Below are 24,028 nucleotides of genomic sequence, written 5' to 3' on the forward strand. Positions count from 1 at the left end.
CAATTATATAGGTTGTTCTGAAAGTGATTATTTCTAGTATTTGTTTCTACAGAAGTTAGAGCAGATAGAAAGAACAGAATAATGCTATTTGATAGAGCAAATACTTAGCTACAGAGCACTATTTTTCAAGTCACTATAATTAGTTATGCATTTTTGACAGTGATGAACAAATGCGTGCACGCCACACCACGCATGTAAAAAAATCTGCACCAGCAAAGACAATCCACTATTTCACAGTGGCAATGACAGCAGCATTGTTGAAATGCACCACTCTCAGCCTCACTGTGGTCACTTCCTCATTTGGCCTCCATAAAAGTTCAGCAAGTATTGAGGAATGCCAGCGTGTGCTTTTTCCACAGGGAGGAATTCAGTGACACACTTTTCCTTCACGTGCACTTGCATGTTCAGTGCCATTTTGTCAGACTGCCTATCTGCCACACAACAACAAAATATTGTGGGATAGTGGTAGGAAGGTTCAACCTCTATTTCCATACCAACAACATCCACTTCCGACATTGCAGGATGCCATAATGAAACAGGAGGCACTACATTCAGAGCAGCCTTCATATTATACATGCAGAAATTTCCAAACACTGGTGAATACACTTATCACTTTGCACTGCATGGAGAACACCAACATGAAAACTAGTGGAAACCAGATTTTGTGTACTTAAAAACTATATTTCCAGGAAATATTATTGGCCTGGAAGGAGAAAGATCAGGACCTGACACAAATTTGCTTCCCAGTTTGATTAAACTGCACATTAGAGACTGAAGAAACAGCTAATCAGTCATGGCTTTCGTATACACAGTAAATTTAAGCACAAGTTCTTATGTGATTTCAAAGCTGTGTAAAACTGATTATTATAGTGTTGAAAAAAAAATATAGAGAAGCAGAACAAATGAATTAATTTTTAATAGTTTTAGTTTGTGGTCTGCTAAATTGTTCTTGCAGTTTATTGCACAGAATACATAGTCATGATGAGCCTGGAGATGGGATAATATCACAGAGGCTCAGATAAAGTAGCCACAAAGAATAACACAGACAAACCAAAAGATTTCTCATGCATAGTGCATGAGAAGATTAAATATTCCAATGCAATATTATATTTACAAGAAATAAGAAAAACCAGTATATATGAATGGGACTTCTAGACATTTATGCAATATATGCATATATGCAGCTTTAAAAATTAACAGCAGCTGACAGTCTTTCTTCAAGATTTAACTGTTTATAATACAGTTAAAGAGACCTAGCAGAAGTCAGTGATAAAGACATCTAGTACACATAGGAGTTTTTACAGGCTTGCACCATAAGAAACGTGGATACAAAATTTACAACATCGTGATTTTCTTCTACAGCTGTGAAAAGATAACTCCTGAGTTTCAAGAGAAAGAAAATGAATAAGTCTCCTGAAGAACTTCCTTTCTCCTCTTACTAAATCTTCTGAAGAGCTTAGCCTTTACATTGCCTTAGGAGGAAGTTGAAATACAGATTTTTATTTCATTGGGTGAACTGAAGGCTTCATTGGGAATTCCTAGATTTTAACAAATGAACCCTTTTTCACTATGTGGCTTTGTGTAAGCAGCTAAGAAGCTGTGGATATCTGCTTTTCTGCTTGAGCTTAACAGTATTTCTTTGCATGCCTTCTTGCACTTAGAGTTCAACTCAATTTTTAGGATAAGGAGACTTTTTCTTTACCTCCCGCTTAGAACAGTTTGAATAGAGTAGGTAGATTTTAGCCTCCTTTTAGAACTTACAAGTCTGTGAGGATACAGGAGACTCAGTTTATGAGATTCTTGATGCTGACATTATTCCCTTTTCCTCCACCCTCATAAAGACCTCTGGAGATACAACTATACATACATGTCCCTTTTTTTTCAGTGTCTTTTGAGGTGTTCATGCTTCTGAATGCAACCGCTTCTCTTTTCAGCCAACCCATGAAGCTCATCCTCACAATCATGAGAGAAATTATAAATGAAAATTCTCATTTTGAGACAGAAGTGACTTGAAATTTGCATATTGCTCTGATATCTACAGGAACGTTTGAGCTCTAGGCATGCATCAGAGCATACTTGAACTGCAGGAGGTTTCTGACTTTGAGCAAATTTGTGGAAAAAGGGAAATATAGTTAGAGAGACTGCAATAAAAGAGTCTTCCTTCCCCAAGGGAAGCAATACAAATAAGATGCTTGTCTCTTGCAACTAAGGAATCTGTGCTTGGATACTAGGTAAAATTATATGTACAAATAAATATAAAGTGTAATGACAAAGATGTGAAACCTTGACAGAAAATCTCAACAAAGACACAGCAGGTATAAGTTAGGCATTGATAAAGGGAAGCTTTAGAAAAGAATGACCAATCTGCAGTTCACCATAACAAATCTCCCAGTTTTTCCTATGCTACCTTCTTCAGACCCCTTTAGATGTGGATATATGCACACATTCTTATACCATTAGTGCCTGCATGTGTAATTGCATCTAACATATTTTGCTAAGTTATTTCAAGCGAGAGACTAGATATCACACCTGGAAAACATGAATTGTTCATAATAACTCTCCATGTTTTATTTCTGATGGATATTTAAGCTACCATCTTCCCTAAAAACATACTGTATTTATTTGCAGAAAGGCTTTCCATTCCATAAAGTGAGTAGCATAGACTTATGAAAACTTTTACACTGATGCCTTTTATAGCAAGTTCAAATTACCTTTACCACTTAGGAAGAAAGACTTTTTTTTTGTAAACTAAGGCTTGTGTAAAGATATTACCTGCACAGATAGCTGTCTCTTCTTATGTATGAGTATTGTTACTGCAATAAGTATTCAGTCCACTGGCTCACCTCAGGAAAAAAACAAAACCTTAAGCTGTCTATGTGGAAAATATCTGTAATACCTCTTACTTTATTCATCATTAAGATCTGTTAATGAGAAAATTTCCTGAATCAGGACTTAGCCACAAGACACAAACCCACATGAAACTTTAGTCCCTTAGTTCCAGCCCTCATACACTGCCACTCGTTATTCCTTTAAAGTAATGTATTTCTTAACACCAAGACATTGAAAATGATGTGTCTGTGAAAAGAAATTAAAAACAACAAAAAAAAAATCTCATTTAAAAGTACCTTTGTGCTTTCATTTGGAGTTAAATGCCTTCCCACAGTGCAGATTTAAAACATTTCTGAACTTTTTCCCTCAAGATGTCATGTTAGTTTAGAGCACTACATTGTTATATCTGTCTGCCGGTTGGTTTGTCTAGCTGTAATAGTTATTTATGTGCCTACATGAAATGTTGTGATACTTGTGTTTCCACTACCAAATCTACCACTATAAAATTCAGCCAGTATTGGCAATCTAGATAGAAAGTTCAAAAAGTCAAAAAAGTGAGATATCAGTTCCCATAAAGAGCTAAATTTTAGGTTGAGATATTAAATACAAGCATAGTAGCCGGTTTTGTAAATAAAACATCTATAAATTCCACAGTGTTCATGGACTCAATACAATGTTTATATGGCTTTTTGCAGCCATAACAGGAGTGGACATTTTAAAACTGTTTTCCACCATTCTTTACTTTCTCCAAGCCTGATAGATTTGAGACAAAATTCTGATGAATACTGACATAATAAATCTGCTGTCCCACACATTAGAGTATGGTATAGAATTGGGTATAGATATGCATATGCTACAGCTAGCACCACTGTGGTATGTTATATTAGACATCATTTTTTTTTATGTGGATACATTGAACTCCCTGTACAATTCAAAGATCTCTGGACTGTGCCATACAGACTTACTGTTATTCTCAAATTCATGTAAGGAGCAAAAAGAAAACACATCATATGCAATGCCAATGATTGTTAAAATTATGGAAATCTTAGCAGTCTATAAAAGAACAATCAGCTCATACTGAGTTATTCAAGAAAAAAAATCATGGTTGCAGAAAGAGTTTTAATAACCAATAATAAAATAAAAATCATTACACAATGTGAGCGCCTACTCCCTTTTTCTCTGATAACATCAGCACCCTCTTGGGAAGACTGTGATGGTTTTAGTTTCCTCCTTCACTCTCTAGGACTCACTTCGGTTTCTTATGTGCTTACTGATAATGCCTACATCTCTTCTTTCTTCTCTGACCATTTATCCACATTGATCCCATATTACACATTTTATATTTGTCAATTGCTTGTTCAAAAGTAAAACAAACTGAGCATAGCCACAGGCCATCAGAAAAATGGCTGTTCCAGACAAAAAAAATAGGAACAACAAAACACGAAAGTTTCAGGCAGGCCATGGCAAATAAAGGCATTGTCTGATAAATCTCAGATGTATGGTCTTGCCAAGCCAGTACATATTCTGAGGCCTCCTACTATCAGTAACAAAACAGTACATACAAAACTCAATGCCCTCTGAGGTAACATCACAAGAGAAAGCACAAATGTCATGAAAACTTATTCGGACATTTCAAAATGATTATGATCCATACTGATGTACATATATATAAGCACATTTTATAACAAAATAGAATCTTAATACATCAAGTTAACTGAAAGAAACAGATGTTTACATTGGTGCCCATGGGTGCCGTATCAGTTCAGGGTTATTTCATTACTGCCTACAATCTACTTCAAACACTTATATACCACTGAGGAATTCACTGATGGTTGTAGCAGTCATAGTTTGATAATATAACCAAGTAGATAAGTTTCTAATCTGCCACTTTGGAATATGTATCACTGATTTTTTCATTTTGTTACACTAGATCTGAATTGTCAAGCCTAATATAAAAGGAGATCAAATTAACAGGGATTATTTTTGACATCATCATTACACATGGGTTCTCATTGTCAGTAAAGATGATAAAATCTATGATACATTTCTTTGAATTATAATCAGTTCTTTTTAGAATTTTCCCTCACTGCATGTTTTATCTAACCATACAAATATAAAAGTAATGTTTCAGTGAGGAAGCTTATGGCGAGGTCATAAACTCATTAGACTGTTGCCATAAGTAAGTAATATAAGCCTCCAGGAAAACAATAAACCTCATACATACCTGAGAAAGAAAACTTCATCTCGGGCAAATTGTTTAAAGACTTTCTCTAAATAAAACCTCAGGTTGTCAAAGTGGATACAAACACAGCAGAAATACGTTTTTTTAATATAAGTTTTCTTAGATACATTTATTTGCTATTAGCTTAAAATTGACTTGAAATATTTTATATTAAAACACTATCTAGGAATAAATCCATTTTTATATGCTGTAATAATTGCTTAGTTATAAAGTAAAGTCACAGTATCTAAGAGACTGGTTGAAAGGAAACCACAGCTTCCTTGAGGGAGTACACGGTCATTTAATTTAATTATCTTATTCCAACTGGTGATAATATCCAAAGGGAAAATGTTTCTAAATTTACTTTTTATTAAAATTGAACTCAAGCAAAGCCAGCAAAATTTATATATACTGCAAGCATTTTTTAGCTTCAGTACTGCTCTGAAAGAAATTGAATGAGAATTCCTGATATTATAAAATAACAGAAAACAGACAAATGCAAAATACTAAATGTAAGAAAAAAAATATTCAACATAGACCAAAGTAAACTAGAGATCCTATGAGCAAAACTTTTTTTACTTTTCTTAATGCTTACAATGTGAGCTCTTTCTACCAATTTCCATATACAATTAACACTGCCAATACTCTACCATTTATCTCAATTTGATTCCCAGTTATGCACGGCTACTACCAGCAGAGATTTTCTAAAAAAGATCAGTGTATATATTTGAAAGAAAATATTTATATATATATGAAAATCTTCTCAGAGCTATTGATTCATATTGTAGACCAAGACAAGATTGCTCTATATACCATTATACTGCTTTTCCACTGCAGCTCTTGAGCTTTATCCTGTCCCTGTAATCATCATTAGTTACAAATACTAACCATTTGAGAATATATATTCAGTTTGGCAAACTGTTAAACACAAAAGTGAACAAGGCCAGTTAGGAAGTGTTGGCAGCAAACCTATTCAAAGCTTTTACTCCTCAACTACACTGTGCTTAATTGGGAAAGGCCCATTTTGCAGCTGCAGCAAAGACTTATTTCCTGCTGCTCTAGAAAGTAAAGAGCTGTTTTCTTCCTTCCTTCAAGGTGACATCCCCCATGCTACAGAGCAGCTCAAAGATAAAAAGTATTTTTAGCTCTCCCACAGCCATTACACAGCACATTAGTTTTTCCAAAGGGATGTTCTTAGTAATAAAAGTAGACTTGGGGCCTATCACACTCTATGATTTTATTCTTTCAGCCTATCCTATTCTTTTTTTTTTGTACACCACACAGGTGTGATCAGGTTCCAATAATTTCAGAGCATTTTTTGTTTTCTATTCCATCATTCTTTTGAATACTTTTCCAAGTATTTCTTCCAAAAGCTTTTTTGTTGCTTATTTTTTAAACATGTTTTGAAGTTAGGGTCACTTTTACTACATTTTAGGAAACCGACACCAATGGCTTTCAAAAGTCCATATTAAGATTGAGTAACTTATTGACACATTCAAATAATTGAAAACTTGAATAAACGTGTGCTCTGATTTCTTAGAGTTCAAGGCCATTTTGTATTGTGACAATTGTTTGTTTTGTGACAATTGTTAAATCAGCAACGGTCAAGTCTTTTAGAAAATATGTCTTTTCAGAAACATGCCATCTTTTTTTTCTACCGTCACACCAAAATGTATAATCTGTCTATTTTAGCAGCTTGTTTTAGGTGTGAATTGTCATCAACATTAAAAATGTTTCTAAAAGTAGGTTGTATTCCTGTTCAACTTTCAGTCTTGTTTTCGCCAATGTTTATTTGTTATGCTATTACAGATTAATACATTCTTTCCCCTTTAAGCAAGTTTCCACACCTTCATTATGTTCTTTAACACATCTTTAAAAGAATAAAAACCAAAAGCTACCAAAAATTTTTTGTATCTTTTTCATTTGTTCTCAACATCATTTTTAAAGTGACAGCATAACAGGGTATTCTTCAATCCCATATATTAAATTCCACCTGGAGTGTATTCCCTTCTATTTTTACATATCATGACACCACATCTGTTACTCTGACAGAATCCTTTTTAGAGTCTTTCATATTAGTCCATCACCTAATTCTTAAATTCTACAGTTATTCTACAGTGTCTGGCTTAAAACAAAAACATAAGAGTAACTACAACTAATTTTAATCAGGAAATCACAAAAATCTGTAAAATAAAAAACTAGATCTATTGGTTAGATTTTTATTTCCATATAATTTTTTCACCTCTTATTGGCTATAGTAACATTCTTTCATTCTGATGTTTAAAAAAATCAAATTCTTTGTCACTTTTTGCTTATGTAATCTGTTGCTAATGTAAGAGTAGCCAATCCAAGTTTACCACTCACCTTCTTCCATGGAGATGCTTTCCAACCTCTTGTCCCCCAGTCTGTATTTATCTCCAGAGTTGCCCTGCCCCATATACAGTTGGTACATACAGTTGGTATGAGTGCTTTGAATGCTTAGCAGAGTGTTCTCATTCTTTTGGCATCTCATATTACCCCCATTATTTAATACATAGTAATAACTATCACCAGTAGGTCTCTGAAGTACCTGCCTCATGATTTTAGTACTCCTAACTGGGAGTTATTTGGACCTGTAAATTTTAAAAGGTTATCCTGCAGTTCATTCTATTCTCTACAGTTACTAATGGACCAGAACATACTTTATATAAGTGTATTATCCTCCTTATTCCAAGGAAAGTAAAAAATATTTATTCAGCACTTCAGTTTTTTCTACATCACTGCTAACAGTTTTACCATCTGTACTTCTTGTCTTGTTCATATCAAACCTGAGATTCATTTTGTTTCAAATGTACATAGATCGCTCTGAAAGTAATGCTTCCTATTTCTATGAAAACGAAAAGAGCAAGACAACTATTTGATAGAGCAAATTCTCAGCTACAAAACACTATTTTTTCAACAAAGTCACCACAGTTAGCTATGGATTTTCATCAGCAATGAAGAAGAGCCTACACATTTCATACATTAGTACCTGCACCAGCAGGGGTGACCCGCTGCCACCATCACCATTGCTAGGATGTACCACCCACTGCTTCACTGTGCTCACATCCATTGTTTGGTCTCCATAGGCATTCAGCAAGGGTTGATAAATGTCAATAGGTGCCATTTTATCCACATAGAAAAACTAAATTACTTTTTCCTCATGTGCACACTTTTATGTCAGACACCATTTTGTTGTACTGCATTTCTGCTGCCATCTGTTGCACAGTAACAAAATGCAACTGAAAACTGGTGTGAAGGTTCAACCTCTACTGCCATGCCACCAACAGCTGCTTCTGACATTATGGGCCAACATAATAAAAATAAGAAGCATTTTGGAGCAGCTCTTGTACTATAGAACTGGATTTATATTATCCTTTGCAATGCCAGCTGTGGATATTTTCCTGATATTTTTATGTATTTTTTATCTTATAAATCTTTCCATTTATAACAGAATTTACCTTATTTCTACTTACTTGAAACCTGATAGGGTTGTCTTTATTTCTAATTGCTGCCATTATTGGCTCTTAGAACTAACACAGGCTTTTAACCAAATCTGTCTTCCATTTCACTGTAGTGGTATAGATGTTGGATGTCTAATCTTTCCCTAGAGAATTTTCCCTGTTTATTTCTGTTCTCTCTGTCTTTATTTCTTTTTTTTTTTCTGCAAATCATATTCATTCATCCAGAATTTGGAAAATTCTAAACTATAATCTTACTGTTTAAATGCATATACATGTATATACTTATAAAATGTATACCGATTGGCATTTTCACTGGCTTGCTTGCATTGTAAATAATCAGTTGATAAAGATTAGTCAGTAGGCAATCACCAAAATCTAGGTGATTTAGTTACCTCCAGATTTATCTTATGTTGAATTCAACACCTTCTGCATAACAAAGTCTCTGCCCATTCTATACAAAGGGTACAGGCTTATTTGTGCATGTAAACTGATGAGTCTAACACTTAATGTCTTCTTTTAAGCTGCTTTTCCTGTTAAATCTTTATGAAACTTTTTTCAAGTGACAGACTTTCTTTCTTCCAGCATTGCCACTCACTATCCTTTATAATTTATACTTTTGATCGTTAGTTATTTTGTGATACGAGTTTTTAAATTATTGTTACAGATTTGGAGGCAATGGACATTAGCTAACCTGGCATTTGCAGAGATCTTTATTTAATGCAAATTCTTAGTTATTTATACATATTAATTCTCTCCAAGTCAATGCCACAGAAATATTGCTATAACCATTTTAAGTTCATCTCCAACTAACAAATATTTCTGACAGAGATAACTATGAACAAAATACTATTGCAGAAAAAAAGGGAGCTAGAGCTGCTGCCTTCTCCACATGCAGGAGAATAAGGATTAGGGCTTTGAGGCTATGACTCAAGCATGGAAAACTAACTGGTGTTTTACTCCATCTCCTGTGGCATCTTTCCCTGAATAAACCACAGTGGCTTGCTTTACAGCATTGTGCAAATGCTGTCACAGAGCATTATTTTGAGGGCAAGGAAATTTGGATGCCCTGTCAAGCGATCTCACCATAAAAGCTTCCTTCCCTGGCAGAAGAAAAAAAGTAATTTATTTTTCCCCAGTACTTGATTATCTTAGTGAAGGAAAGAAATCCTTCACTTATGTTACTGTGGTACTGAATGAAGTGCCCTATTTAGCCCTACAGGCGTTTTCAGCCTTGGTGTAATAGACACAAGGACTTTCACATTTCTAAAGTAGTTGCTAGATCAAAACCATGTTGACTGGTAGACACAGTTTTTCTTTCCTGATATGACTTTGATAATTGAATCAACTAATAATTGTAGATATTTCCAAAGGAAAGGTCAATTTTGACAAACAGCTTCTTGAAAGATGCTGAACATAGTTCTATCATCTTGCAGCTTTATTATAAATTATCTGATAGTAAAAAACAATTTGTCTGCAGTCAGTGTGAATCTGCCTTTGGAAAATGCCTAACTCATTCATCCAGCCTGCCAAGTTTCTATCTGTATTAGATCTGTATCATTGGCTTTCACCAGCTGAGAATCTGGCATGCCATTTTTAATACCAGAGATGCAAGCAACTTATTATAGCTCTACCAGAAGAAAAATGGGAATTAGTCGTCTTTAAAGATTGTGTGTTTTCCCCATATTACTCAATCATGCAACAAGTACTTCTGTAATTGTTCTCTCCACAGCTCAACATAAAACCATTATGTTATCATGGAAAACCCTATGGAAAACAGATTAATAGATGAGCTTAACATTACTGCTAGTGTTCTGAAGGATGCTACAACACAGGAAACCACATGTGGGAAATAAAAACCAAAAGTTCAAAAGACATAGAGTACCCTGTAAGAACCAAGACAGACTGCCAAAGGAAAGCTTCTGTCTGACCCAAGCCATAGAAGTAGAAAGGCAGGGATGCATAAGGTCTCTTCCTGGAGTTATACTGTTAACCAGGAGACAGCCAAAGTTATGATTTTATACTGTTGCCTACCATTCAGGATACCCTGCTTGTATATCCCAGGGACAAAACAAGAATAAAATATTGGTTCTAGTCATCTGTTCTCAGTATCTTATAACATATATTAATTGCAGCAAAGAACTAGAAATACTAAGCTGTAATTTCACATCATAGAATGGTCTGGGTTGCAAAGCACCACAATGATCATCTCATTTCAACCCCCCTGCTATACACAAGGTCGCCAACCATTAGACTAGGCTGCCTGGAGCCACATCCAGCCCAGCCTTGAATGCTTCCAGGGATGGGGCATCCACAACATCCTTATCCATATAGGTTTCAAGAATAATACCCAGGAAGGCAAGGATGGAATTGTTTTATGAAGGTTTTCTCCTGAAACAGAACTTCACATTGAACAAACAAAATTAAGATGACTCCTACAAGCCCTGCTCATACCAATACTCAGAGATGACTTGCATTTTTCACTCCCTGTATCAGCTTTTTCCTCTGGAAACAACGAACCAATATGCTGCATCTGTTCATTATCTTCATTTTGTTTTGTCGAGCTCACCTGTCCTGTCCCAAAATTACAACATTCACTTTTAAAAATCTAATGTTTACCAGATGTTTTTAAAATTTTTCATACTAGGGGAATTATGATGAGAACATAATAGATGATGGAGCAATACTTTGGTCTCCGTACAAATAATTCTGGAAAAAAATACAGAACTCACAACTAGAGAAAATTAATTTAGGGAATTAATTCTATGGAACAAGTCCTTGACTTAATCTAAGTCATTACATTATTGCCTATTATCCATAAACCACATGTAAGGTTTACCAGAATTACTTGAAATGTATAATAGATTTTGGAAAAGAAAATCCTTCCTATCTGGAATCCTAGCTACCTCTTAATATTCTGCTAAATCCTTGAAAGCAGTACTTTCATTGCAAAAGCAAAATCAGAAAAATGGATTTGAGATACACAGAAAACAACCCTACCTCTCCTTTACTTCAGATTTTTATTTTAATCCTCAAAATTCCATTTAATTCATCACATTAGTATTATAGGACATTGATTCCTAGGCAGTTTTCATCTACCACCTGTTTTTTACTTTGAGAGAAACTGTCACCTTCAAATTATATCTCTTTAAAGAGCCTTTGCCTTTGTAATCGATATCACCTATTTCTGTAAGAACTCGAGCATTTTATATGTCCATTTACTTTGCCCTTTGTTAATTCATTGTTTTTATCCCAACTTCAAAATAAAAAAGAATGAAGTCATTTTTGTGTGCATAAATACTCAATTTTACCCTCAAACATTCAGTTTTGCAACATTCAGCTTGCCCAGGGAAAGACTAATTAAGGATAAACATACACGCAAAAAAAAAGCCTGTCTTCGGATATTTTTTTAACATTAGAAATATTTTCATTCCTTGTCAGCCTCATAATTGCCTCTGGATTTTCTACTGCTGTTAAGATTTTTCACCTAAATGAACTGACCAGATGATTTTATTTTTGTCAAGCATCTGCAAATCAGTTGTAACATAAGTGCTGTTTATCTAATATAGCTGAAATTATTGTATTGGGAAATACATAATCCCGTTTTATTGACCAGACATATTGTAAATATTTTTATCATTCCAGTTCTGAATGAAGAGATAATTTTGCTTTGACTGTTCTCTCACGCTTCTTTATTTTGTAATGTTCTTAAATTTTACTCTTCTCTCTCCATAAACAGTAATAGCATCAAACATACTTTATGCTTTATTAGGCCTGTACTGCTCCTGTCACATTTTGATGACATATCACCAATGCGTATGGTGTTTCAGGATATATGCTCATACTAACTTGCCAGGTGTGCATCCCTTGATATGACAAGATATGATTTTCCTTCTGCTCATTTCAGTTTTACAAAGACTGACCTACATTTATCTCATCAGATTGTGAGGAAATTTCCAGAGTGCTTTTCCTACCTACTATAGGTCAAGACACTACCAAGATTTCATATGCCTTAGTATTTAAAGGCTTGGTATTTAAATATCGTATTTAGAGGCTGTCAAGACAGCTAGAGCCTATACTCAGGATCAGTAACACAATTCTGAGTGCACACTAGGTTATCTGAGAACACAAAATCAGTGAAAAGCAGGCCAGAACAGAGATATACTTAGCAGCATTTCCAGAAGATGGGTTCCAGTTAGCATCCTGGGGCCACTGAAGTCCTTTGAGCATGTGCCCCACAGCTCTCCTCCACCAAACCACACACTGGGTTAGCAGGCCCCACCCAGTCTACCTCTAAAAAAAAAAAGCTACAGTCATCTCCTTACACACAGTCCATCCCTTTCACTGCTTTATCTATTACTACACCTTTGTCCAAGGGGAGAGGATGAAGAACCTCAGCAAGCTGTCCTGTACTCAGAGCTGATTCCAGGGCACACTGGGAACATATGGTGGAAACACTTCACAGAGATGCTCCACAGAGATCATGGGCATCAGTCAAGGTGTGGCTTACAGCACCTGTTGAGAAGATAGCACCAGAACATGCTTGTTTTCAATATCTTAATTCTCTGGGATAATGTTTCTGTTGTAGGTGTTTTCTTGTTCTCTTCTGCACCTTGATGCTTCAATTCAAGCACTCCTTCAAAGGACAGCACCTTCAATCCCTCATGTCTCTGTTGAATGCTATCCTTCCTGAGCAGGTTCTGACTATATGATTTATATATTTGAAAAAATATATATGAAAAAAAAATATATATATATATATGAAAAAATAGCATCCTCTATCTCTAGATATGCTCTGAAATGTAGTATTTGATAGAATGCCACTAATCAGTACTATTTTTTCAGCTTTTTTTCCAAGAAACCTAAGTTTTCCCTCTAGAATTCCTTTCAATTCTTTCTCAACGACTGTTATGCAAACAGGCCACAATCACAAGGTCTACTATAACACTTCTTATGAGCTAATCCAGACTATTATGAGCTGTATCACCTCTATTACTCTGCTGATAATTTATGTCATTTTCTCTGCTGTGACAAACTGTACTATCTACATCACTTACTAGCCCTCATCTAGTTTCTCCTGTATGGTTCCAGAAGGATTTCATTGTTTTTTCCATTTCAGACAAAAGCATATATATACACACATAATTACTTTTGTGAACAAACTTCTCTGTGGCTTAGTAATGTTCTTTCGTGCTTGCAAAGATGAAAGTCTTTCAAAGTCTTCACAACTTCCTTGAGTATTAGTAATAACAGCAGTTCTACACCATTTCACTTGGTGGACATAAAGTAAAGCTTTCAGTAGTCAATAGGTATAACAAATATAATTGGTACCAGCACAAGAAGATGAGATTTCATAGGAAATTTTTTGCATGCTAATACAGTGCAATATTAAGCTGAAAAGTACTAATTGAAGTCTTGGGTCAAGTCTCCTATTTCATTAAAATCAAAGGATGTGTCAAGAACTCCTTAACAGGGATAAGAAAAGCCACAGTTATTTCCCCTTTTTGAATAGCAAATCAGAACCTTTCGCTGCCAAAGGCAAATAGATAAGAAAATAAGGTCTGACAAGCCTAAAGTTTCCTGCTTAACCAAAACGTGAAAGTAGGATTTTTGGCAAGACTTAAAAGAATATAGAAAACATCATCTTCTGCATAGGTTGGCAGCAAGTTGAATACTTGGAAAAAAATAGCGGTTTGTATGCTTGGTTCTCATTTTGTTCCTCTTCCCCTACTACATTCAGGGAAGTAAAACTTTATAAGCAGTTTTAGCAAATAAACACATAAATATATTTGCTCAGGCTTCCAGTTGTTATTTAACTAAAAATTTGGGGCTCATATTTTGAGGCAATGAAACAACAACATGCAAGACAAATTAACAAAACTTATTCAGACCTAAAATCTAAATAGGTTTTAGAAATGTACCTAGAAACACACTCTTTCAGACCATTAACAATGGTGCAACTAGTACAAACAATTACCTGTCACGTTCAACTATGTGACCAGAGTATTTTCCATCTTTTATTGAGACAATAACAACATTAACCAAAATCTACACCATCTTATTGCAATACCTCACTGACAGGCTGTCATATTAAAGCATCCCTCATGTACAAGAAACAGTCTATTCCTGAATAAATATTTGACAATTTCTAGTGAATATGACTCCCACATTATTTAATACAAAAGATTTACTAAGGTTTTTGTATTTTTTTTCCTGTCAAAACTCTAATGGAATGAAATTAACACAGATCTTCAGAGAGTACAAGAACTGTTTCTCTTGTCAAAATTTCTCTGCTAATCATCATCTGCTACACACTATAGAAGTGGATGTGAGCCTTGAATAAAGTTTTAGCAAGGATTACTGTATTTAGTTATTGAAAATTAACATAAAACAACTTTAACTCACTGAGCTTCTGAACTGTTTGCTCTTCAGCCTTATTGGGAATATTGTTACTAAATCTGTGATTTAAGTGCATGTATTGGTTGAATTTATATATATGAGAAAGAAAAAGTAATTTACATATGAAAGCCAATATCAGCCATATTTTTCCTATGCATTTTTCATCAACTACATGAACATAAACATCATATACATATGGAACTTGTTTATAAATTTTATTTAAAATACATAAGATGATTAAAATTGTAGATATTGTAAATTAATTCTACTTTACAGGCTCATGCTATTCCATTTGCTGATTAGAGATAATTCTTTGTTGACTACACTAATAATTGTTCTCTAAATCTCTTATTAGTTCATATTTTATTAGTGTAAATGTATCATAAATCTAAATTAAGATAAAGTGGCCTGGTTTTATTTCATTGTATTAGAAACTTTTATTTTTTAGAATAAGAGGAGTAACTATTTAACTATTCCTTTGAATTGTAGATCGAGAAAGAAACAATGAATCATTAAGGTTGGAAAAGATCTCCAAGATCATCTAGTCTACCTAACACCAATATTTCCCCACTAAGCCACGTACCTTAGTACAATGTCTACATGTCTCTTGAACACCTCCAGGGACTGGGACTCTATGACCACCCCGGGGCAGCCTGTTCCAGCACCCAACCAATCTCTCAGAGCAGTTTTTACTAATATTCTATATTCTCTTGAATGTTTCTTTAAGGCTTAAATAACTACTTTGTTAACTGTCTCAGTGATAAGAAGCATTCTCCTTTGCTAGTGTTTCAATTTTCTTTCCTTATTTATTTATATTTTATTTCCTCCCCCTCTTCCATATGAAAAACCACTGCTTTCTCCCCTTGTAAATGTGTGTAACATGATGGAAAGGCACAACAGTGACAGCAGAGCAGCAAAGCCCTAGGCTGCAGGAAATGAGGATCTACTCAAATGCAACAACAGAAGACATAAAAAAAAAAAAGCTACTTAACTTCAGAAGGCCTCAGGAATCATAAAATGGCCTGGTTTGAAAAGGACCACAATGATCATCTAATTTCAACACCCCTGCTATGTGCAGGGTCGCCAACCACCAGACCAGGCTGCCCAGAGCTGCATCCACAGCCTCCTCAGGCAACTGTATCAGTGTGTTGACACCCTCTGTGTGAAAAACTTCTTCCTAATATCTAACCTAAATCTCCCCTGACTCAATTTAACACCATTCCCCCTTGTCCTATCACTATCCACCCTTGTAAATAGTCATCCCCCCTCCTGTTTATATGCTCCCTTCAAGTACTGGAAGGCCACAATGAAGCCTTCCCAAAGCCGCCTCTTCTCCAAGCTAAACAAACCCAGTTCCCTCAACCTTTCGTCATAGGTGCTCCAGCCCTCTGATCATCTTAGTGGCCCTTCTATGGACCTTCTATGCACTCTAAGAGCTCCATGTCCTTCCTGTACTGGGGTCCCCAGGGCTGGACACAGTACTGCAGATGGGGACTCACAAGAGCTGAGTAGCAGGGGACAATCAACTCCCTCTCCCTGCTGGCCACTCCTTTTTAATAGGGCCCAGAACACAGTTGGCTTTCCAGGCTGCAAGCACACGCTGCTGGTTCATGTCCAGCTTCTCATCCACCAGAACCCCCAAAATCTTCTCCAAAGGACTGCTCTCAGGGAGATCATCCCCAAGGTTGTATAAATACCTAGGAATGCTAACTCTTAAATGAGGTATAGGAAGAAGTGGATCCTGGCTCCACTCCTTCTTGTCACTCAAGTAAATTGCATGCACATGAGCTCCCCTGGGTTGGCACTGCCTTCCCCCTAGGTGCTCATTGATTCAAGCCATGACTCAGCATTTCCATTACAGCTTGGGAAAACACATCCCAGCCAATCATTTTGTTCACCTTGCATACTATATGCCTTGGACATGAAAAGATGAAATACTGTATTTTGGTATGGGAAGGGATTCTTTAATCTGCTATCACATAGCTCTTTGTTCCAATATCATCTGTAGCTGGCAACTTTACCATTTAACAGCGTGAACTGTTCATAAGCTCTGTGGCACCTGTTCATTACATATCTTGATCTCAATTGTATGGACTGATCAGTTCATTTTGTAGTTTTTAATTTAATATCAGATTCCTTAGCAGTTTAGACTTGACCAGAATTCAGAGGTAAATCTATCTGAAGTAAAATGTTCATATACCAAAGAGAGCTGCAGAGCCAGATCAACAGATCCAGGCTCTGAAAACAACATATTGAACATTCCATCATGTCCCATTTCACATAGGAGTGCAGGTTGGCATGCAGAAGGGAAGGAAGCAGAAAGAAGTTCACATAAAAATGCTGAAGGCCAAACAGGGCAGAGAGGAAGCAGAACATAATTTAGCAAAGTTGAAAATGCTAGGAAGGGTTGCAGTAAATTCAGGTGAATTATACTTTTCTTTGTATGGAGGGCGGGGGGGGAGAAAAAAAAAAAAGGAGTAGGGATTAAAACGGCCTTCTTAATGAACACATTTTGTAATATTCTATAATAGTGGAGATAAAACCATTTGTAGCAAGGGAAGTAGTACTCCTACATTCCAAAGATGATGGCATATATACCATCATTAGGAACATATGCAGCCAACAGAGAAAGAGCTGCCCTTGTGCAAATAGATTCTGGGGTTCTATTTCTTTTTAATCATAGAAACAGGAATCAATAGTATAAACTATTAAGAATGGCTTCCTTTTCTCTCTCAGCTCCCATATAATAACTTTGGCTTGAGACAGCATAAGGGATAGATCAACATTAATTTAAAAGGTTCAGCCAGGATCATTTTGAGAGTCAAATGTTATATCCATAAAAAATAGAGTTGGCAGTAGAAGCACTGACATAATTATAGCAATGTAAGCAAACACTTCCATGCTTACAAGTTTATAAAGTGATGCTTTTAAAACTATTTCACTCCCTCTGCGAGGCCAAGATGGTAGGGGTTCACATTAAATACAGAAATTAGGACTTTGGAGTTTCAGCTGTCATTAATTTTGTACAGAAACATGAGTTTTTTTCTTTAGTTTTCTGTTTACAGCACTGCAGGGCATGTAGTGACACTCTAACCCAAAATAAATATGTACTTTTTTAATCCCAAGCTGAATAGCAAAACAGCATGTATAGAAAGTAATAAGGTGTAGCTCAAGCCTAGTGTGAAAACGAACAAATCACACGCAAGCATTTTTTTCCAAGCTTAGTTTTGATGTGTTTGTGTTTTCTGATAAAAGCTGACAGGTAGAACAATTTGCTTTTTACGAAACTGATGGAATCCCAGGAAGACAGGTGACAGGAGCAAATGAAAACAATAGAAACATCAGCTCTACCTGCCCTACTTTAAAGAAATTTTGTCGCAGGGAATGATTTTTTTTTTTTATCATGACTTTTGTAGCTTACAAGATGGTGATGGAGGAAAGAGTTCCTGTGTTCACTTTTCAATTCAAATTTTGGATTTCTTCTATTATATTTATTAATTGAGGAAAACTGAATGGCATATTTTGTGGGTGTGGTGAGACAGAGGTGTTTACTGTAGACATATATAAGTGTGATTGATTCTGAACTCCCTGTTCTGAGGAAATAGAAAAGACTTTAATGTGGGCCAAACTAATAATAGGAAATGAACAAGCAGCCTTTTGTTCTGACATCCTTATGAGAGTCTTCAGTAATAACTCTTTTTTAGAAAGGCTTCACTTTCATCCCACAGAGAATCCGACACAAGGGAGAAAGATGCTATTTCTGAAAGCTCTATGTGACTTATTTGAAAATAGATAGAGGAGAGAACAAAGCTTTCTCCTTTAAACTCATAGAGGAATGCTAAGTAGCTGATTACAGATATTCAGAACAGAGGAAGAAGTGTGCCTATAAGGGCTTCTTTATCTGGTCCCGAAGGTTCAGACCCATGGCTTAAGAACTCTTTCTTCCCTCCCCAAATCACAAGAGACTGGTTTAAGATATCATAAGAATATTGTTTTAATTTAAAATGTCATACAAAGAACGAAATGTCTATTGGAGATACCTCTAAGCTTTCCTTAGGCTCTCCTTTACAACATAAAAAACATATATACTTTTATAAAAGATATTAAGTTAAAGGTTGAGAACTTATATCAGCAGTCCTAGAAGTGAGGCTTAGAACGTATACAAACACATGATATTAAAGGACTGATAACTTCAAATGTAAGAAGCATGTTTCATTTCTGAGAATTCACTTGCAACATACAAATAGGTCCTTAAAATAACAGATCTTTTAAATACGTACCTGATAAAACAAATAAGAAAATTACAAAAAGATTTACTGGTCAAGTCAGTAACAAGCCATATATACGGAAGATTGTGGCCCATCATCTCAGAGCTCCTAATGGAATTAAATAGTTCTTCAAAGAAGGGATAGAAAACTTGAAGAGAAAAGGAAAGACAAGAAAAGGAACACTAATAACTCTTTAAAGAGTGCTTGAGCAGATACAGATCAGTCCACAAATATAGATGAAGAATTATGGCAAAACTTGTTTTAGCCCAAACAACAGGACAAGGGGAAATGGTTTTAAGTTGAGGGAGGGAAGACTTGGGTTGGATGTCAGGGGGAAGTTCTTTACAGAGAGAGTGGTGAGGTGCTAGAACAGGCTGCCCAGAAAGGTTATGGATGCCTCGTCCCTGGAGGTGTTCAAGGCCAGATTGGAAGGGGCCTTCAGCAGCCTGGTCTAATATTAAATGGGGAAGTCACTTCCCTGCATGTGACAGGGAAAAAGGCAATCAGAATCAGCACTACTGAATGTAAGCTAATTCCAAGACAGAACCGAGTCCTTGTTGCTGTTTATATCAACACTTAGGTTGGTATACCAAGTGGATTAATTATTCACATTGATTATATCAACCCACATGGTCTCCCTGATCTCTATCTTAAAAATAAACAAACAAAAAAATCTATTCCCACTGAATTTGATCTAATTTTAGAAGGATATAATTTCATGCCATTATCTTAATTCTCATAGTTCTTTGAGAGAAGCATTCCAAAAAGAAGGGCTTCAGCTTTTCCTTAATGTGAAAAGTTCTGAGGAAGAATTCTCTGATGAAAGAACTTTGACTTTCAGCTCCAAGAGATATTGCATACTAGCTCTCTCTATCATAGCATAAGATTATCTCTCATAATTTGTCTCTTGCCCAGCCTCCAAAATGTTCAATTCAATTTCTTTTCCTATGTCATTTCACAATTGTCCAGGTTTCTATGTTGTTGAAAGCATTTATACTCTGAGCTCCAATGCCCTGGAAGCCACATGTGTGTTCATATACAGCTGATTAATCACTCCACTCAACCAACTCCATTTCTATGGTCCTCACCTTCACTGTATATAAAGATCTGTCCCTGTGTGTTCTACCTTGCCAAAGGATCCCAGCCATGTTATCATGTGAGTGCTACAAACACAACTGTGGGAAGTCCACTCTTAATCACCTTCAGCACAAAAGTATATTGAAAAGCCTGCAAAGGCAAGGATTAAATGCACAGCTGTACAACTAAAAGAGCATTGCAAAAACCTCAGGATGCCTGTACAATGGTGAGCCCTGGCACGCTTCATCTCAATCCCCCTTCAGTAGGAAGTGCAAATGTGTGCTGGCCCCTGCCTTCAACTCCAAGCTAATTGTTGTGCATGGCAAGCCCTCAAGCAGGGTTAGTCAGATGTTTTGCACAACAGGCAGAAGGTACAGACAGCATCAAAGGGGAAGCCCATCAATAAATCATGCAACAAAAAGCACTTAACCCCTGAAATAGATCTCCCTGATGAAGCAGACCCTGCACCTGGACAAGCAGCCTTAAGGCCATACTCTCAGTCTGATTAGGGAATAACAGGCTCAGAAAGAAAACCTTAGGGGGGAAAAGCAACAAAAAAAAAAAACCAATCCAAATTGAAACTGCAGCTTGTTAAGTAGCCAATGCCACTGCATTCCTATAACATATATTGGGAGGGACCATCATACTTTGGACAATAAATAGCAAACTCCTAACAGCTCACCCATATCTTTTTTTACCTCTCCTCAATTAGCTGTGAATTCAGCCATCCATCTAAATCTGCTTATATGCATAGTATTTTTCTCTAGGCTACAAAATTTAACCATTTTCCTCTTTAGGGCTGGTTGGAATATTTTTCCCTGTGATGTTATTCTAGCCCCTAAAATGACACTCATAACAGGACTCTAGTATTAGCACCTTATTACTATCCTCCCAGCCAAGGTGGCTGGTTTTTAACAGCATAAATCCGAAATTTCTCCTAATAATTACTCCTGAAATATACTCCTACCTCCTAGATTTGGGCATGGCACTTATGAGCATCCTGCTCACTGAATGTGCCTGTCCAAATACTGACCAACTGATACTGTTTAGAATACAGTATATATTCAGAACATTGAAATATCCTACTCACAATGTCAGAACATTGAAATATCCTACTCACAATGTCAGAACATTGAAATATCCTACTCACAATGTCAGAACATTGAAATATCCTACTCACAATGTCAGAACATTGAAATATCCTACTCACAATGTCAGAACATTGAAATATCCTACTCACAATGTCAGAACATTGAAATATCCTACTCACAATGTCAGAACATTGAAATATCCTACTCACAATGTCAGAACATTGAAATATCCTACTCACAATGTCAGAACATTGAAATATCCTACTCACAATGTCAGAACATTGAAATATCCTACTCACAATGTCAGAACATTGAAATATCCTACTCACAATGTCAGAACATTGAAATATCCTACTCACAATGTCAGAACATTGAAATATCCTACTCACAATGTCAGAACATTGAAATATCCTACTCACAATGTCAGAACATTGAAATATCCTACTCACAATGTCAGAACATTGAAATATCCTACTCACAATGTCTTCTGTTTAGTATTTGCACTCAAAGACAGACAAGTTTCTGTCAGACTTCAGAAGGGATCATTTCCACAGAAATATTAGTGCAGAACCTAACCATAGGAGGAACAAAGAATCACATGAAAGATCTCTGCAAGCCTGAAGGTGCACATCAAAATCAAGGTAGACATGGTCTCTTCTAAGAGAGTTTGTACAGATAATGAAAACAGTAGTTAGAATAATAGAGAGAAGATAAACAGCTGTTTAACACTTTTGCATGCTTTCTGATGATACATCCTCAATTACACTTCTTTCCGTTACTCAGTAATTGACAGCATGACTGTTCTTATTTGTCTAGAGCTCATAACATCTCATTTCTCTCCTGGATACAATGAAATGATAAACAGCTGTTTCAGAAAGTGTAAGTAAATTGAAGTTTTCCAATAAGAGCTGAATGTCACTTTTTTTTCTTCCTTCTGTTCTCACTTTTAGTTTTCACGCAAAACAAGACTTTAAATAAGTCAGCAGTGAATTCAAGGGAAACATAAAAATATCAGGAAAACCATCTCTGTTTTGCATAGCCTTAAAGATACCACAGGTACCTTACACTTGTGTTCTAGTTCTCATAGTTTTCCTTTCCTGTACTGAATCATTCTGTAGCTTTCTCTGTCCCGTCATTAAATGAGGTTCTAACTGAAAGACTGAAGTCATAACAATGACATTATACTAGCTTTAGTATCGGAAATTTTCTTCCAAAGAAATCTGCCAATGCATTCAGCATAGCTAATATATAGTGGAACACAAAGTGTACAACTCTTTTGAATAACTGCCTTTAGAAATTGGACACCCAAGACATCATCACTACAGGGACACTCCTAAAAGTAATGTGTTTACCATGAATCTGCCAGAAACAAACCACTTTCTGTCCTCACTCAAATGCATTTTGACATACTACTTTTTTATATTAATTTGATACTAATCCTGATTTTGATTTGAAACCCTATTCTGTAGTTCTACTCATGTGGGCATATATAGATTGATGCTCCATTTAATGAACTAAATTCTGAAATATTGTGGACACAATTTCTAGGAAATACTCAATGGGTATAATTCCATTAATGACACTGAATCTATTAGAAGATGTGTTTCAGTTTTGCTACTTAGAAGTCAGCAACAAAGCAAGAAAAGCCTCAACTGAAACGTTGTTAACTGTAAACGTATTTTCAATGCTTCTATCTTCTCCATCTGATAGCAAGCAGAGGTCACAGAAATCTTTTGTGTGCAGCAAATACCCACTCCCACATGAGGAAGAAATGGTCAATATCATCTCCCTTGTCAGACAACCCCCACTCAACCTAAACATTATCTGTGGAGCATCTTCCCACTTCTAGTTCATACTACATTTTTCCCTGTCCTAGTTAATGATAACTGCAAACAGAAAAGAAGGAGAAGTAGGATGTCTTTTTGACATCAATCACTGTTTACTGGGGGAAAATATAGCTATTGCTTGGATCTAATATATTATGAATTGAAGATGTTACTTTGAACACTTGATCTATGGAATGAATGCAGCAGATAGAGCTCACAGATGCCAAAAACACGGTTTGTACTCTACTTTCAAGTAGAGTACATGTAACTTTACAAGTTATGTACAAGTATATAACATGTACACACAACTTTAGATCATCATCAAGCTAAATCGGTGCAAGACTGGAATGCTCAAGGGAAAAATCTCTTAAAGTTGATGTTTTCCTTAGAGCAAGTCTAAATCTATGAAATCCTCTGAAATGTACGCTGCAACCTCTTTCGCCTGTCAGCGCTGCAATTTTTAATGGTTTAGTTTTCTAGTGCCTTGTTCTGGCAACTCTTTCCACATAAATGAAGCCCTGCTTCCAGGTTAGCAAGAATAAAGTCTAAGGTGAAACTGCATTTTGGATAATTTCAAATACCTAGACACAAAATCTGCAAAATGTCAACTTGGCAAATTTGTGAAAGACAATGTTGTTGCAATATACAGATATCAGTAAGGTAATAGACTTCCTGCTATAGGATGTCACAACTTGTAAACTGATACAAAATAAACAGGAAATACATGTATTAGAATATCAGTAAGAACAGAAGAATTATTCTAAGCAGTTTTACTATTTAGCTGTGTTTCTTAGTATATACTCTCTGTTCTCTTCTATTAAAGATCATTAATTGGCAG

General features: G+C 35.9%; 1 long non-coding RNA gene across 1 annotated transcript in view; it reads right to left on the reverse strand.

Moving 5' to 3' along the window:
• Positions 1-2,773: 2,773 nt before the first annotated feature.
• LOC149918116 (uncharacterized) overlaps positions 2,774-24,028 on the reverse strand; it is a 29,730-nt gene continuing 8,475 nt past the window's right edge. Inside the window, exons 2-4 of the long non-coding RNA XR_016466390.1 lie at positions 12,895-13,044; positions 12,695-12,822; positions 2,774-2,843 (exon numbers count right to left, since the gene is read on the reverse strand). This is a non-coding gene — a long non-coding RNA (uncharacterized LOC149918116). The remainder of the gene's footprint in view (positions 2,844-12,694; positions 12,823-12,894; positions 13,045-24,028) is intronic.

This window comes from Phasianus colchicus, chromosome 4, assembly GCF_987193195.1.
Source record: "Phasianus colchicus chromosome 4, bPhaCol1.hap1.1, whole genome shotgun sequence".
NCBI classification, from domain to species: Eukaryota; Metazoa; Chordata; class Aves; order Galliformes; family Phasianidae; genus Phasianus; species Phasianus colchicus.